This window comes from Uloborus diversus, chromosome 9, assembly GCF_026930045.1.
Source record: "Uloborus diversus isolate 005 chromosome 9, Udiv.v.3.1, whole genome shotgun sequence".
Taxonomy (NCBI): domain Eukaryota; kingdom Metazoa; phylum Arthropoda; class Arachnida; order Araneae; family Uloboridae; genus Uloborus; species Uloborus diversus.
Genome location: NC_072739.1, coordinates 123,519,766 through 123,535,236, shown reverse-complemented (window position 1 = coordinate 123,535,236; position 15,471 = coordinate 123,519,766).

Here is a 15,471-nt window from a genome sequence, read left to right as displayed (position 1 = left end):
ATGTTAGTGATCTGGATTTCAAGTTTAGTCAACAGCGCAGCATTGCAATTAACAAAGCCAACAGAATGCTTGAGTTTATTAATAGATATTTCAAACAAATCTAAGAAGGTCCTTCTGCCTTTATATAGGAGTTTAGTAAAACCTCATTTGGTGTATGCTGTGCAGTTTTGGTCGCCTTATCTGAGGAAAGATATTTGTGTATTGGAAAGGGTTCAAAGAAGGGTAACTAGACTAGTAAGTGGACTTTCAGATTTAGATTATGATACTAGACTTAATACTGCCGTGTGCAGGTAAACGGCAGTATCTGCAAAAATGAGTTTTCGAGATATTTGAAGAAACGCGTTTTGGATTCAATACTAACAATAGGGGAATGCTGGAATAAGACGTCTTTTTCGCGTCTTTTTTCAGCGGAAACCAAATAAGCGAGCTTGTACAATAAAGATACCATACAATAGATGACAAAAATGCAAAAAAATGAAAAATTAAAAATTTGCAGTTACTGCCCTTTACCTGCACACGGTAGAATAGGCCTATTATGTATAGCCAGGAGCAAAGGAAGATCATAGGGGATATGATTCAGTTGTTAAAGTTTATTAAAATGAATGATGTTAATGGATTAAATTTTTGCACCGGGAGCAGCACGAGTGATCATTGTTTTAAGCTGTTCAAATCTCAGGTTAACCTGGGAATAAGGAAAAACTACTACTTTAGAAGGGGTTGCGGGCAATTGGAACAGCTTACCGGAAGAGGTGGTAATGAGCAAGGGGGATGGAAAGCTTTAAGAGGGCCATTGATCTTCATTGAGGACTAATAAATTGACTAGGACCAGCCTAGCTGGGGCAAGAGCCTGCTGCTGGTCGTCACATTTGTATTTGTACAATAGATGACAGAAATGAAAAATTTGCTGTTACTGCCCTTTACCTGACTACGGCAGTATAATAGTGAATTCACTGATAGAGTAACGCTCCTGACGTCATCAACAATGAAACTCGCACCACGGCATAATAACTTGATAATACGAGTATGTTTTGGTAATGTTTGACATGCAGAGAAATGCTTTATTTTGACAAGGCTGAACTGGATCCGGTAACTTAACTGTTTTATTGGTAAGACTGTCATTTTAAGAGAATGAAAAACGAAAAAAACAAGGTCAACGATGAACGCTATTTACTGGAGTTTAGGGTTAATCCTCTGGAATTTCGTTAAAATTTCAACTAACAAAATATCACCAAACAGGCAATTGCTTCCTTCAAAAGTAGAAGCAATTTTCACCCGTCATGCCTTGACGGGTGATTTTCTAGTAAGTAATAATAATTGTTTTTGAAATACGCATTACCTTTGTTTTTGTTTCGTTAAGAGGCATTACTTGTTCATTCGTATTGCAAAACGAAATAAAATGCGAATGAATGTTAATACCACCTATTTTAAATATTTCATTTAGGCTAAAAATTAAATTTTTATTTGGTCTAATAATGAGTTGGATTTTAATTCAATCACAAATCCATTTTCTCCTGATGAAAAAAAGTTCTACGTAATTGTTGAAATCAAATACACTCTCCTTTTGAATTTGTGGAATTATTCAAATCCACAGTGCTCTCTTTTTTTAGAGCACAGAACAATTAAGTATTTAAAATATTCCGAGTTTATCACTTCAGTTTGGCATTGATGCTTTACGCCAGTTTCAGCGATGCAGTTACCATTTACATTTAACATGGCTTTCTACTCAGAATCTGAATGGGTCTAACGTATCAGACTTCCTCGACAAGCATTTAGAAATTCTTCCCAATAAATGTCCCTTGAATTAGAGAAGAAGAGAAAAGTTACTTGTTAGATGGTCTGTTCGGGAAATGAGAGCAATTAATTTAGTGACAACGAAAGTAACGGAAAGAATTTAACCATTAGAGACTTCATTTCTGTAAACATTGCATTGTTATAGAATCGCTTGCTAAAAAGTATGAAATAGGTGAGGAAAAATTACTTTTCGAAGTGAAAACAGTTTTACGAACGATGTTTTTTTTTCCAAGGATATTTTTTTGTTTGAGGAATAACGTTTTTTATCATAAAAACAAGCATAATAAAGTCCACGTGTTTTACACATTTAGACTTAAAAACCTCTTTACCTTTTTCTCTAGTCTATTTTTTATTTTTAAGCTCTATTTTCATTCAATCACGAAAAAATTTTCTCGAGATCATTAAATGTACGATCACCTACTTGTTGAAATGGAATTTCTGATTTTGAATTGCCCAACCCTACCGAGCTCCTGGTTTTAGGCACAAAACAAGGAAATGTTGAGATAGACCGAATGCATTCCTTCAATTTGGCATTAAAATAATTCATTAAAGTTTCACGCCGTTTCCAACGATGTAATTACCATTTACTTTTAACATGGTTTTCTACTCAGAATGTGAATGGGTCTAATATTTCAGATTTCATTCAGACTTCATATTTAGAAAAGCGTTTAGAAATTCTTCCCAATAAATGTCCCTTGAATTAGAGAAGAGGAGAAAAGTTGTACTTGTTAGATGGTCTATTCGGGAAATGAGAGCAGTCAATTTAGTAGCAACAAAAGTAACGGAAGAATTTAACCGATAGGGGGCTTCCTTTTTGTAAACATTGCATTAGTATAGAATCATGTGATAAAAAGTCGAAAGCAGGTGAGGAAAAATTCTTTAATGTTCAATAAACTGTCACAAATATTATAGAAATGGTTTCAGTCGTGATGACAAGCAAAAAAAAAAAAAAAAGCAGTGTGAGCTAATCCAGAAATATGATTAACATTTTACCTTTAAACATCGCAATTCCAACTATAGGGGAAAGGCGCTTTCAATCTGAAATTAGAATAACTATAAGGGGCCATTCATTAATTACGTAAAGATGATTTTGGAAATTTTTGACCCCCCCTCCCCCCATAAAAGGGTAAGTAAGATTTTTCACCCTCACCTTCCCCTGTCTTACGCAAGATTCCATTTCGCTTCTCAAAATAATAAAATAACGAATCTTACATCACTGGAATCGTTTTTAACTCACTATTAGTAAATTTTTTAAAAAAACCTCTTGGTGGAAAGCAAAAAATAATCTAGACTGAATGTTTTTTTCGACAAACAATTTTTTTATAATGATGCGATACTATTTAAAAATAAGACATGCCATACACAGTGCGATTCTTTTATTTTATTTTACACTATTCATTCTTTAAAAACAAGTAAAAAACAGCTCATCCTAATGCGTTTTTTACCTTTCAGAAGCAAATAAAATGTAATCCCTGCCAAACCACTTGACCGCGCGATTTCTAAAATAAAATATCGACTTAGAAAACATTACGTAAGAATGGGTCTGACCCCCCTCACCCCACCCCCCAAGTAAGGGTATGTAGAGATTTTTCCAGTCCCCCCTTCCCTTCCGTACCCTTACGTAATTAATGAATGGCCCCTAAATGCATGGAATATATAAAAGGAACGAAAATACAATCGATATGTTCCTGAAAGCGACAGAGGAACAGTATAAAAGTCTTGTCTGTTCATATACTTCCTTGTTTGTTTAGAATCAAAGCAGCAAAATCAGATTTACAGAGATAATAGACGTATCGAAAATTGTTCAACGTGAAGGCTCTTTGGAAACTCGACAATGGCTCCAGAATCGTCAAGTTAACAATGTGTTGCTATACTATTTTTTGGGGTTGAATTTGGCGAGATATTTCCAAAAGATCAGCAACTGTTTCGTCACTTCCGTTTAGATTCGGTTTCATTGCGAATTGAACTTCCACTCCTTTGCCCATAATAATCATTTAGTCATAATAGGAGAGCAATGAGCACATTACGTTTTTTTTTTGCAAACAAATTAGTCTGTTATTCTATGCAAATACAAAGATAATCATAATGAAAAGCCAATTCATCCTTCATAATTTCCACCGAACTGCGGTTAATAATCTCGAAAAAGCATTTCTTTTATGTTAATTCCCCCAAATATTATTCTTATAGTTTCCCACTCCTGCAGTCAAAACTTGTGTGTTAAAAAAAAAATTCAAACTTCCATTTTAATTGATCAAAATTTTAGTTATAATTTAAAAAACTGATTCAAAACCTTTAAACAAGTGATGCCCAACTTGTTTCTACCTGGGGGCCGTATTAAAAGGAATTTCACGTGGCAGAGCACATGCAAAATGTAAATATATGTTTGGACATTTGAGGCAGTGAGAAGAAAGGGATGAAAGTGCTAAAATTAAATATTTGGAGATAATCAGTACAAATGGTAGGAGAACCTCTCCTCTGTTTCAGGGCACGAGATAGTACGATAGTACTAGTAGCTCTGGTGGATGCTGCTACACAGCATGATTAAGAAAACAAATTCAATGAGAACTTTAAACGTGTTTTACTCGAAACTTTAAATAGTCCACTTACATCCCTTTGTTTCTTACTGTCTCATTTGTTTTAGATAATACTGAAAAGCAATTAACAGGGGAAAAAAATACAGATTAAGACTGATTGTTATGATTAGTACCATGCTTCTTTTACCATCATTAAGTTTCCATTTGTCTTTTAAAAACCAATTTGTGACTATTTGCATACAAAATCTACAACAATCATTCTTAATATCGAACGTAAATGATCAGTTGTTTTGGAAGTTTCTATAACATAGTTTTCAATTAGTATCAGCAAACATAACAACAGACCGCACGGATCAGTTTAGCGGGCCGCATATGGACCGAAGGACCGTAGGTTGAGCATCACTATATTGAAACTTCTTTTTTCATCTATTTATTTCTTCATTTATTCATTTTTTATTATTATTTATTAAAACACAATAATGTGCACAAAAATTCCTCGAAGATTACTTTTAATCGCAAAATATATAATTACTAGCTGTACCCGACGCGCGTTGCTACGCCCACAAAAAAATACATCATTATACTGATTTTCACGACAATCGGTTGAACGGGGCAGAAGTTGCTACTCTGCAGTGCCACCTGGTGGCGAGTGGCTTCAATGAGCATATTATGCACCTTCTCCGTGGAAAAATACATATATATAGCAATTTTCATAATAATCGGTCCAGGTATCAAGTGAAGCCGTGACTATACTCAAATTTTGTACTCACGCAGTTTGCAAGATCAATCAATCGCTAAAAATATCAAATAGAAAAAGTTTTAAATCCCCCCGTTGCATGAAAAGCCATAAAACAATAAAGAAAGAATTTATTTGTTCAAACTCAAGAAAAATGGCAACAGCTAACTTCTTATCAATGAGATCTTTCACGCGAATTAATTTCTGCAGCCGATAATTTTATTCGTATTTATCCAATGGATTGTGACTTAAATTGGAATAAAAAAAGAACTATCGATCGGATTTTTTCCGAACTGGTCTATAAACATTCCCAGTTCCAAAAATAACAAACGGTGAAAGTTTCAGCCAAATCTGCCGGGTAGTTTTTGAGTTCATGGATGACATACAGACAAACATTCATTTATATATATATATAGATGATATATTGAAAAATATATTTCAATTTTATTTTAATTTATTAGTGAAAATATAATACATAAAGATGAATAATGTTCAACTAAGACTCAGTTGTATTTTCAGTTTCGGCAAAAAAAAAAAAAAAAACTCATTTATCTAAGAATGTAGAAGAGATGCAAAAGAACCGTATAATTTCTAATCCAAAATATTTTATTTCTTACTTTTAAAGGAAATAAAACGGCTCAAAATTAGAAAAGGATATTACCCGTTTTTAAAATTTTGATAGCTTCAGTGCAGAGATTAATATTTTGATCATAAGGAAATGAATAATAGTAAATAACGAATAAAATATATCCAGTATCATATTTTCAAATACAGGAAGGAAAGTTAAACCGTTTCAATGCAAGAACGAAATAAAATGTAATTCTTGATCAAAACCAATTTTTAGGAGATTATAATCTCATTCTAAAAACGAGTCGTATGACGGAAAAATGAATAGAAAATCACTCGTCTACTAAATTCAGTTTTTCTCTATAGTAGAAAACCGAATTTTCGCTGAAGCCTGCAAGAGAAGCTTTACTTGATTCAGTATTTATTATTAAAGACATACATTATACATTTGAAAGTTAGAAAAAAGAATGAAGAGCGAATTATCTAACAGTGAAAGTAAAATTTATACAAACATAATCTTTAAAACGAAACATTCATTTTAAGAGTGAAATATATTTTTTGACCTAATGCATATGAACATATGTAAGAAATTTGTGAATTTATTAGTGTAATGATTTCTGTGACAGTACCACTTTTAGCTATTGTGCATTTCAAAAAGTTTTATTTATTGCACTTAAGGTAGTGTAATGTTCTCTAGAGCTTTGTTATTTGAAAAACAGGAAAAATTATATAAAATTTAAAAAATAATTCAAATTCGGCAATTGTACACGAGTATTCAATAATTCATAACATTTTCGCTCGTTATCTTCGCATGTAAAAACAATTAAATGGTGATTCGCAATTTAAATAAACTATAGGAGGCGTTGCATTCTATGGCTATTGGCGGCTGAAAGAGATAAAACCGAGTGGGACTCACTCATGAAGGGTATGACACGTCTAATGTGATAAGGCAAATATAAGGCTAGTGAAAAGCAAAGGAATGTAAGTGGCAAAACTAAAAAGTTGGAGATAACCAGTACAAATAGTAATCCTCTGTCTTGGCGCAAGAGATAGTACTAGTAGCCCTAGTAGGTGCTACTGTAAAGCATGATTTTGAAAAAAAATCAGTGAAAAGTCTGCCTAGGACGTTATCTTTAAACGCGTTTTACTCAAAACTTGAAAATGTCCACTTACATCTCTTTGCTTCTCACTGCCTCAAATGTCTTGTCCGTGCAAAATTGAAATGTCTTACTTCTTCGGCTAATTTTCTTAAATCAACACATGGTGGCGTATTCAAGCTCAAAAACTGTGAATAATAAATTGTGCTTATATATTTACGGAGCACTGTAGAAACAGATTTAACGACATGACATACATAATAAAAATGTGACACCCATACTTTGCAGCGACAAAAAAAATTTTTAATCTATTAATAAAATAATTTTAACACTAACCATGGCTACACTTAATTCTTAAAAGCCCTGGCAATCGCTGAAACTCATGGCAACAAAGAGGGCGCAACAGGGCAACCCCTGTTTCAATTATTTTGCCATTGATTGGTGGATGCAGGGGTTCCCTGTGGCACCTCTTGCGGTCAAAATGGGCTACGTCCAATCAAAAATAAACAACTTTTGAGACGTTGACATTGATTAGCGGATGCAGCTGCATTGGTTTAACACTGAAAAGTCAAAAATTGTCAAGGCCCGTAAGCGTAAGCGGAAATTTAGTGGGGCCATATACTAACATAATTTACACGCAGTACAACCTCGTTTATTCGGACTAACTGGGACCGAAGTCAATCTGGATAAGCGAAAATCCAGATAATCCGGATAATATGTTAGCAAGCCAAATATATTCTTAAATAAGGAGACTTATCTTTTATTTGAGCAAAAACCAATTTTTGTAACAAAATTACGTGGTATCCTTTTCTCTCAAATACTTTATATCATTTATAGTTCAGCTGCAGTTAAGTCAGGCTGACGCACCAAGTACGCCATGTTTTTTGTTAGATTAGAACTATACTTTGTGCTGCCGTGAGCAGGTAAACGGCAGTATCTGCAGAAATGAGTTTTCAAGATGTTTGAAGAAACGCGTTTTGGACTCGATATTAACAATAGAGAAATGTTTTAACCTTTTTTTTTCGCGCTTTTGTTTTTTAAAGGAAACCAAGAAATGCGCAATAAGCTGACGTATGGCAAAAATGCAAAAAAAAAAAAAAAAAAAAGAAAAAGAAAAATGTGCATCCCACTGCAGTGTAGTGTTTCTGTGCTGGAGTTGTACGTTTAATCAAAACAAAAACCAAGTATTTGGCGTATTTGTACATTCTTGCTATCATAATTTAAAATTATTATTGAAGCAAATAAAACTTTTTTCAACTCTACAAATGTGATCCGGATAAACCGCAGGTGCAAATAACGGTGGCTGGATAAACGAGGTACTACTGTACTAAACAAATATCAATTCGAAGTATACAAAATCCGAACAGCTCACAAAAATGCATCAAATTCATTTTTCTAAATAATTTTTAAAATCTTGTTCTCAAATTTAACAGTAAAAAATACAACTTTGGACGGAAAAGTATAATTTCAGGAATAAGGTTACCATAGCAACTAAGAGCTCTATTAAACTATAATACTGTAGTCATTGTTTGGAAAGATAATAGAGCATGATTTTTTTTCTTTTATTTAAGACTAGTAGTACCCGCACGGCTTAGCCCGTAGTAGAAAATTAAAAGGTCATTTGGTTCGCCTGAATATTTACAAATAATGGATGATGAATTTCTCTCCAATTGATTATGTTCATTCGCTCTCCCATTCCACGTCATGATAATTTCGTAATTTACTCGTCCATCTTATGATAATTTTGCTCCGAAAAATGTTCTTAAAATTGAAATAGAAAAAGAAAAAAATCGAATTTTTTAAAAATTGCTTCGAGGTGCATACTTCCATGCTACAAACTAACTTTGTGCCTAATTTCATGAAAATCGGCCGAACGATCTAGGTGCTTTGTGCGTCACAGACATCCAGACAGAGAGACTTTGAGCTTTATTATTAGTAAAGATTGATAGTTGAATATACGTCACTTGACACAATTCTTATTTCCAAGGTAGGCCGAGCAAAGGCGGGCAGTGCAGCTAGTCAACTACAAAACGGTCAAATGAAATTCAACGTCTGAATTTAATACGAATGCCGTTTGCCATTTTCACCGCCGCAATTATTTCATTCTTTTAACACGATTTTCCACTTTCAAAGCCTGAAGAGTTCCAACATTTAACCGATGACGGGATAACCATTAAAGAGGTCTTCTCAATCCCTTCATATAATAGCCGTGAAATGAAAGTTACTTGTTCTGTCCTGCAACTGTAGATCAATTATTTCAGTAGAATGATAGTAAGGAAAGAAATTAGAACTTTCAACTTTTAAGTAATAGAGACTTAATCAACGAACTAAATCTTGTATTTGTAGCTTTTTTTTTTTTTTTTTGATAAAATAGACTTTTACTTTGACATTATGTGTTTTCCAAATTGGGGAAATAGCCACATATTTCTACAAAAATGTGCGTATCTGTAAAACCCGGTTCCACTGTTCTAGTAAATAAACTATTTGATTGATTTTAAGAAATGTTTATACATTTTTGCAAGTATATTAGGCATGTTATTAGCAAAATGTACGACCGAGTATACTTGGGTTTATCATTTATGATTTATTTTGAGTTATAATAATTATGCGCACAAAAGGTTTAGTAAAAATCTTATTTTTTTTTTTTTTGTAAGGCTCGTCATTTTCGCTTTATTTTATTTCTTTATGTATCATGATTTTTCACTAAAAATGAGTGGTAAATATTTTTTTCGGAAAAAAACACTGTTTCCTTACTCTAACCACAAATTACCTTTTTAGTAATAAAAATAAATAAATAAATAAAGCAATGAATTGGAGAAAAGATACGATGCTGTTTCTTGAAGGTTGCAGATTAGATAATGTATTTCTACTGAATTCTTATTTTATTATTTTTATTTATAAGTATTGTGTAAATGAATAAATTAATAGGAAATCATGTAACTGAACTGAAATAAAACTTTTAAGTTACTTTTAGACTTTTATGGGTTAAAGCGGTAAGTTTAAACTTTTTCGTTCCTGTTTATTATCAAACTAAAAGTCTCTTATGGTTGAATCAACAATAATTCATATTTTTTAAAATCTAACTTACTCCATATTTTAAAATAAAAAGTTATTGGAGCATTATATTGATTCTTTAAATATTAAAAAAAAAGTAAAGTTCAAGAGATTTTGAAAGGAAGTCTGTGGTAGGCCTGCGTCCAGGAGACGCCATAGCACCTACAGACTTGAAACTTTGTACAAAAATTACTTCGAGCCTTGAGGGTTTGGACCTGGGGTTTAGAAAAAATGGAATTAGATTTTTTTGTAATTATTTTTTAAGCTAAAATTTCACAAAAATTGCATTATAAAAGGATGAAAGATTTTCCACACACCTTAAAATTCGATGTCATTCGAAAGATATTTTTTTCTGTATCAAATAAAGCTTGTTAAAATTCTTTCAATTGTTTAGAACAGCGGATGTTAAGAGTTTCTATTTTAGCGAAAAGTCCTATACTCAAATCATTTCAAGCCCGATGCTAAAGAACAAAATATATTATTACTAGATTCCACGAATTTGAAAGCGACTTTTAAACCGTACAAATCTGCCGTTTTGAAATGGTCAAGAGCCCCTTAGCACCTATAGCTGTGCAAGTTGGTACAAGTTAGTCTGGAACCCGTGAAAAAGAGTGCTCTTCTCAAATCCTTTTTTTTTTTTTTTTTTCCAATTCCACGGTTATGCATATTTCAACAAAGTTCTTTTTCTCTTCTGGTGGGAGTGGAATTGTGTTCTAATTATGAGCTCTTTACTTAAATTCCATTTTCTACAGGAGGGATAGGGGGATTTTTATTTTGTTTGAAACGGAACTTGTAACGAGTTTTTTACTCTGATTCTTTCTAATAGACGATTTAAATCTTTGTGAATCAAACAAGATTGTGAAGCAATCTCCGGGGGTTGGTAAACACCAGCGAGCACCTAGTTTTATAAATTCTTCTCTTTATGATCATTATAATTTTGACAACACCTCAAAATTCAAAAAATGTTTAATTCTATTAGCATATCAGAAAACTGCTATGTATAAATAAACTTATAGCATGATGTGCTTTAGATTTACGACTTGTCAATTTATTATCGTGTGCAATGTTTTATATTTCTTTAGATTATTTAATTCGCATTTCAAAAAAACTATAGAAGGCGCTACAGTCACTAGCAAATGACTTCTGAAAGAGGTAAAACAAATACCATAACATATAATCTGATTTTAAGCTTACTGAATGACAGTAATATTTCTTCGTGTTTATGAGGTTTCTCCCCAATGTTCTTTTAAAATTACAGAAACATCACAAGCTGCATGAAGCCTACATTTTACCCCAAATGAGGAAAGGAATACTTTACCTCTTTGACTGATTTGATAAATCATCCCAAGGTGGCGTATTAGAGCTCTATACTAAGACTGCGAATTTAATTTCAGGCTGCATCATTTATTGTTTTGTTTTTGGGAATGGCAACGCTAAATAATGTAGAAAAGGGTTGAATGTTTTGATGGAATGTGAATGCAGTTTTTTTCTTGCCCGTTGTTGGTGGAGAATAAAGTTTAATGTTTTATGTAAATATACAAAAGTATTTTTTTTTAAATGAACTGTTTTTTTTTCTCTCTCACTCTCTAGAGATAAGAAAACTTTTTTAAAGCTCCAATGAAGTAGAATGGAAGAAATACAATTGGGTTGTTTCCGAAATTTTAAAAATATTTTTTTTTCTGAAAGAACATGCTTAAAAGCATAGGAATTATTAATTTCATAAATAATTTGACAAAGTTTAATATTTTTAGAAAACTATTTTATATTGGTGCACAGATTCAATCTCACTTTTTTACACTTCTGCCCATGACATCACATTTAATGAAATGCCATTAGCGCAGATCGCAATATTTTGGCATTAGATAAAGATAAAAATATTAATAGCGCATTCGTAGTACTAAATTTCTTGTTTGCTTTAGGAAAGACTTCATTCAAAATTCTTATTATGGTTGCTATTAATATTACTGTTTAATGGCAATTTTTTTCAACAATGTGTAATCATTCAGAGCGCCAATGGAGTAGCGTGATAAAGTACATCGTCATAAAGACCACACCTTATTTCCAAAATCGGACATAAAAAAAATTATATAAAAAAACTGTTGGGAAAATAAAAGTTTTTCTCGCTCCATATTATTTTTTTCTATCAATTTTAGTGACTAAAAGTAGTACTTTTGACTGAAGAAAATACCTCAATTCTTCAGCAAAATGATTCTGTTTCTAAACATTACAACACACGATTGTGCTATAAATTGATGACTGTGCAAACAGATTTTCCGCATACGCAAGGACTGTCCATTAAACTCGTACTCGAGTGAAATATTGGAACACATTTCAAAGCAACAGGAACTCATATTTGACTATCAATCACAAAACTTCAGCTGTCTATGGGTTGTAGGTAAGTGTTACAAGCTAATGTGTACACAGCTTTAATTGATTTCTGCGGAGGAGCGGCTTTTGATGAATTTCAGTGAATGCCACATAATTCCTACACAGCAACAAAGGATTATAATGTTAAATGGACTAATGCTTTTATGGCGAGTGATGTAAAGGTGCTCTGAGAACGATGGATTTCGGAAAATGTTTGTGGAAACGTTTTGACGACGTATTGATAATGGTTTTAACCTGATGGAATTCGATTCGCAAAATTGTGCAGCAATAAGCCAAAAAACATTTACCATTCAATTCAAATTTTTAGATATTTTCACTGCAATAAATGTATGTTTTGTAACTGCAAATTAAGCATAGAGACGGTTGAAACAAAAATACTGTATGAATTTTGAACCATCCTCAAAGAAAAAAAGAATATGTTCTGCATCTACAAATTAATCATAAAAACGTAGTACTTGAAAGAAAATGTTAATCATAACGGCAATAATTTATTAATTATGGTTTGTTCTTAAAATATCAATGTAGAAACTTCGACGAAAATTTAGCAAAAAAAAAATAGAAAAGAGCTTTATGAATTCTAACATTTTTTTTTTTTTTTTTTTTAACGTATCCTCTTTTTTTTTTTTTTTTTTTGGTATATACAAAGTGAAAGTCGATAAGTTCTTTGGAAGATACTTCTATTCAAATAAGTTCAAAAAAAAAGATATTTTGTAGCATTTTTGAAGTTTTGCAATTTTTCCCACAAATTCGACAATTTTTATACAAAAAATTAATTAATTTTTCTAAACATAGTTTTCCCAATAACTAGCTCCAAACGTGTTGTATACGGTCGACTAGAGTAACTTTATCCTTTTGCAGGCAATGTTGGCCCAACAAACTAAAAGTCAATCAGTACTACCAGTAATAATTAAGTCAAGGCTGTGAAATGAATAAATTATTATCACTCTACTATGTACAGTATAGATAACCTCATTTCGTTTGTTGGGTCAATGCTACTCACAAAAGTCACAGTTACTCCAGTGGACGATATCTTACATTCAAATATGAAACTTCTTTCTTTCCACTATTTCCGTTAAATCTGTTCCGAAACTTTACGAAGCTGAACATTTCCAACGCTCTCCCAGGAATCAAAAAACCATTCTCTACTCTAGGCGTAAAATGAACCGTCTGTTTTAATCTCATACTTAAAAAGAAAATTTCTTCAAGTTCTTTTTGAACTCTTATCGTCTTTTTCTCTGTGCATGCGTTTCCATTGTTAACACAAACTGTCTCTCGTCAGAAAACAACTTCATTAGAATTTAAACTGGTTGCCCAGAGAGACGGAAAATTTCTTGCTCTTTTTATGGATTACCAATAACTCTTTCTCCAATATCTGTCTTTTGAAAAAGTGTGTCGTTAGCACTTTTAAAGAAAGAAGGTTTCATCAGAACCTTCCAGTTCAAATGATGTGCTGCAGTCGTTGACATCCTCACAAAAAAAAGAACTGTTTTGGGCTGTAACTGAAATACGATACGTCTCTAAATTTAGCTTTGGTCGATATTTGCTTTAGAAGCGCATTTGTAAAAATGCTATTTTGTTTCCCAGCACTTTGTTTTGAATTTGCTGTAATAGGGAGTTTAAATCTTCAAGTTATATTATTGTATTTCGTTTCATCTTTTAAGATGTTGTCAAACTAATTACAGAATTCGTTCCGTATATGCCTCTAAAATCAAATATGAAGCACATACAAGGATGTGTTAAACCTCCACTTCCAAAGCTGCTGGTCTTAATTCACATTGGTACTCTTGTTAGCATGTTAAAAGTATCATTTGAGTACTGTATTTGAGACCCCACTAGCACTCACTTCAGGGGAAAGTTCTGGCGGCAGTAGGGAGAATATATGTGTCTAATGCCTACTGTCTACTGGTACAACTGCTCAATGATATGAGAAAATAGTTTTCGAGAAAAATTTTCTGAAAATGAGGTCGTTTCCAAAATTTTAAAAGTATTTTTTTCTTAAAGAGCATGCTTAAAAAGGATTTGACCATTTTTTAAATAATTTGTTCAAGTTTAATATTTTTAATAAATTACTTGAATCGGTGCGCTTTCATTGTTTAAGCTTCTACCGATGACATCACAAATGATGAAATGCCATTCAGTGTTGCCATTCACAGACCAAAATATTTAATTCGCATCTTTATTCACGTGTATTGGCAACGACATGGTTGATAGCAAGCGTAAAGCGCAATTTTAATTCGCTTCTTGATTATCATAAAGTGGAAACGCGGAAGAAAGATGCGCCAAAATGCATCATTTGTGACGTCATCAAGACCACATCTTGTTTGAAAAATCGGACATTTAAAAAAATTAATTAAAAAATAACTGTTGGGGAAAAAAGTATTTTCAGGGTCCATGGATTTTTTTTTGTTTATTCTATCAATTTCAGTGATAAAAAGTACTACTTTTGACTGAGGGAAACAAACCCATTCTCCAAAGTAGAAAAAAAAAATGGTTTGAAATTAACGCATGCAAAATTTTACTCCTGAAGCAGGCTAACAAAATTCTAAAATTACTCATGAAAATCTAAAAAAATACTAGTTCTATAACAGAGATATCAAAATTACAGATGATAATTGCATTAAAAAGGTGAAGCATAATTTTAACAAAACAAAATACAAGTTCCTCCAGTTAAAGACCTCTTAATCATGTCATATAAATTTGTTTGATTTTTAAAAAAAAAACATCATACCGTATTCCAAATTTGTTTTTCTTAAACTTCAGTCTTATTTCATTTTAAATTACATGCTAAACTAGTTGCGCTTAAAAACTGCCATCAGCTTGAAAAATTTACTTTACCAAATTTTTATTACTTTTAATGCAATGAAAACAAGTGTTTTTATTTTTTTTTCTGTTTTTCAAATTTCATACTTTTTTATGATTTTATATCTCTTAAAAATTTTGCAATAAGTGATTGGCTTATGGAATATTTTTATACAGTGTAATTTAAACTTTTTTCTTCACATGTCTCAATTGCTATCTGACAAAAGCATATTTAAAACTGAGAAAAAAATCTCACTTTCCAAAGAGTCAAAAGTAGATAAAAATGCAATAAAAAAAGGGAGTTGAACTTGAAGAATATTTCGCTCATGTTAAAAATGTTCTGAATTATTAGTTTTTTCTCGTTTCATTTGTAAGACATTATACTATTGAACTGCTAAAAATTATAAATTATTTTAAATTATTTTTTAGCTTGCGAATGAGGATAAATGATAATAGGGAATCGGATATGATTCTCAAAAAATAATAACGGTTCTAGTCGTTAGAA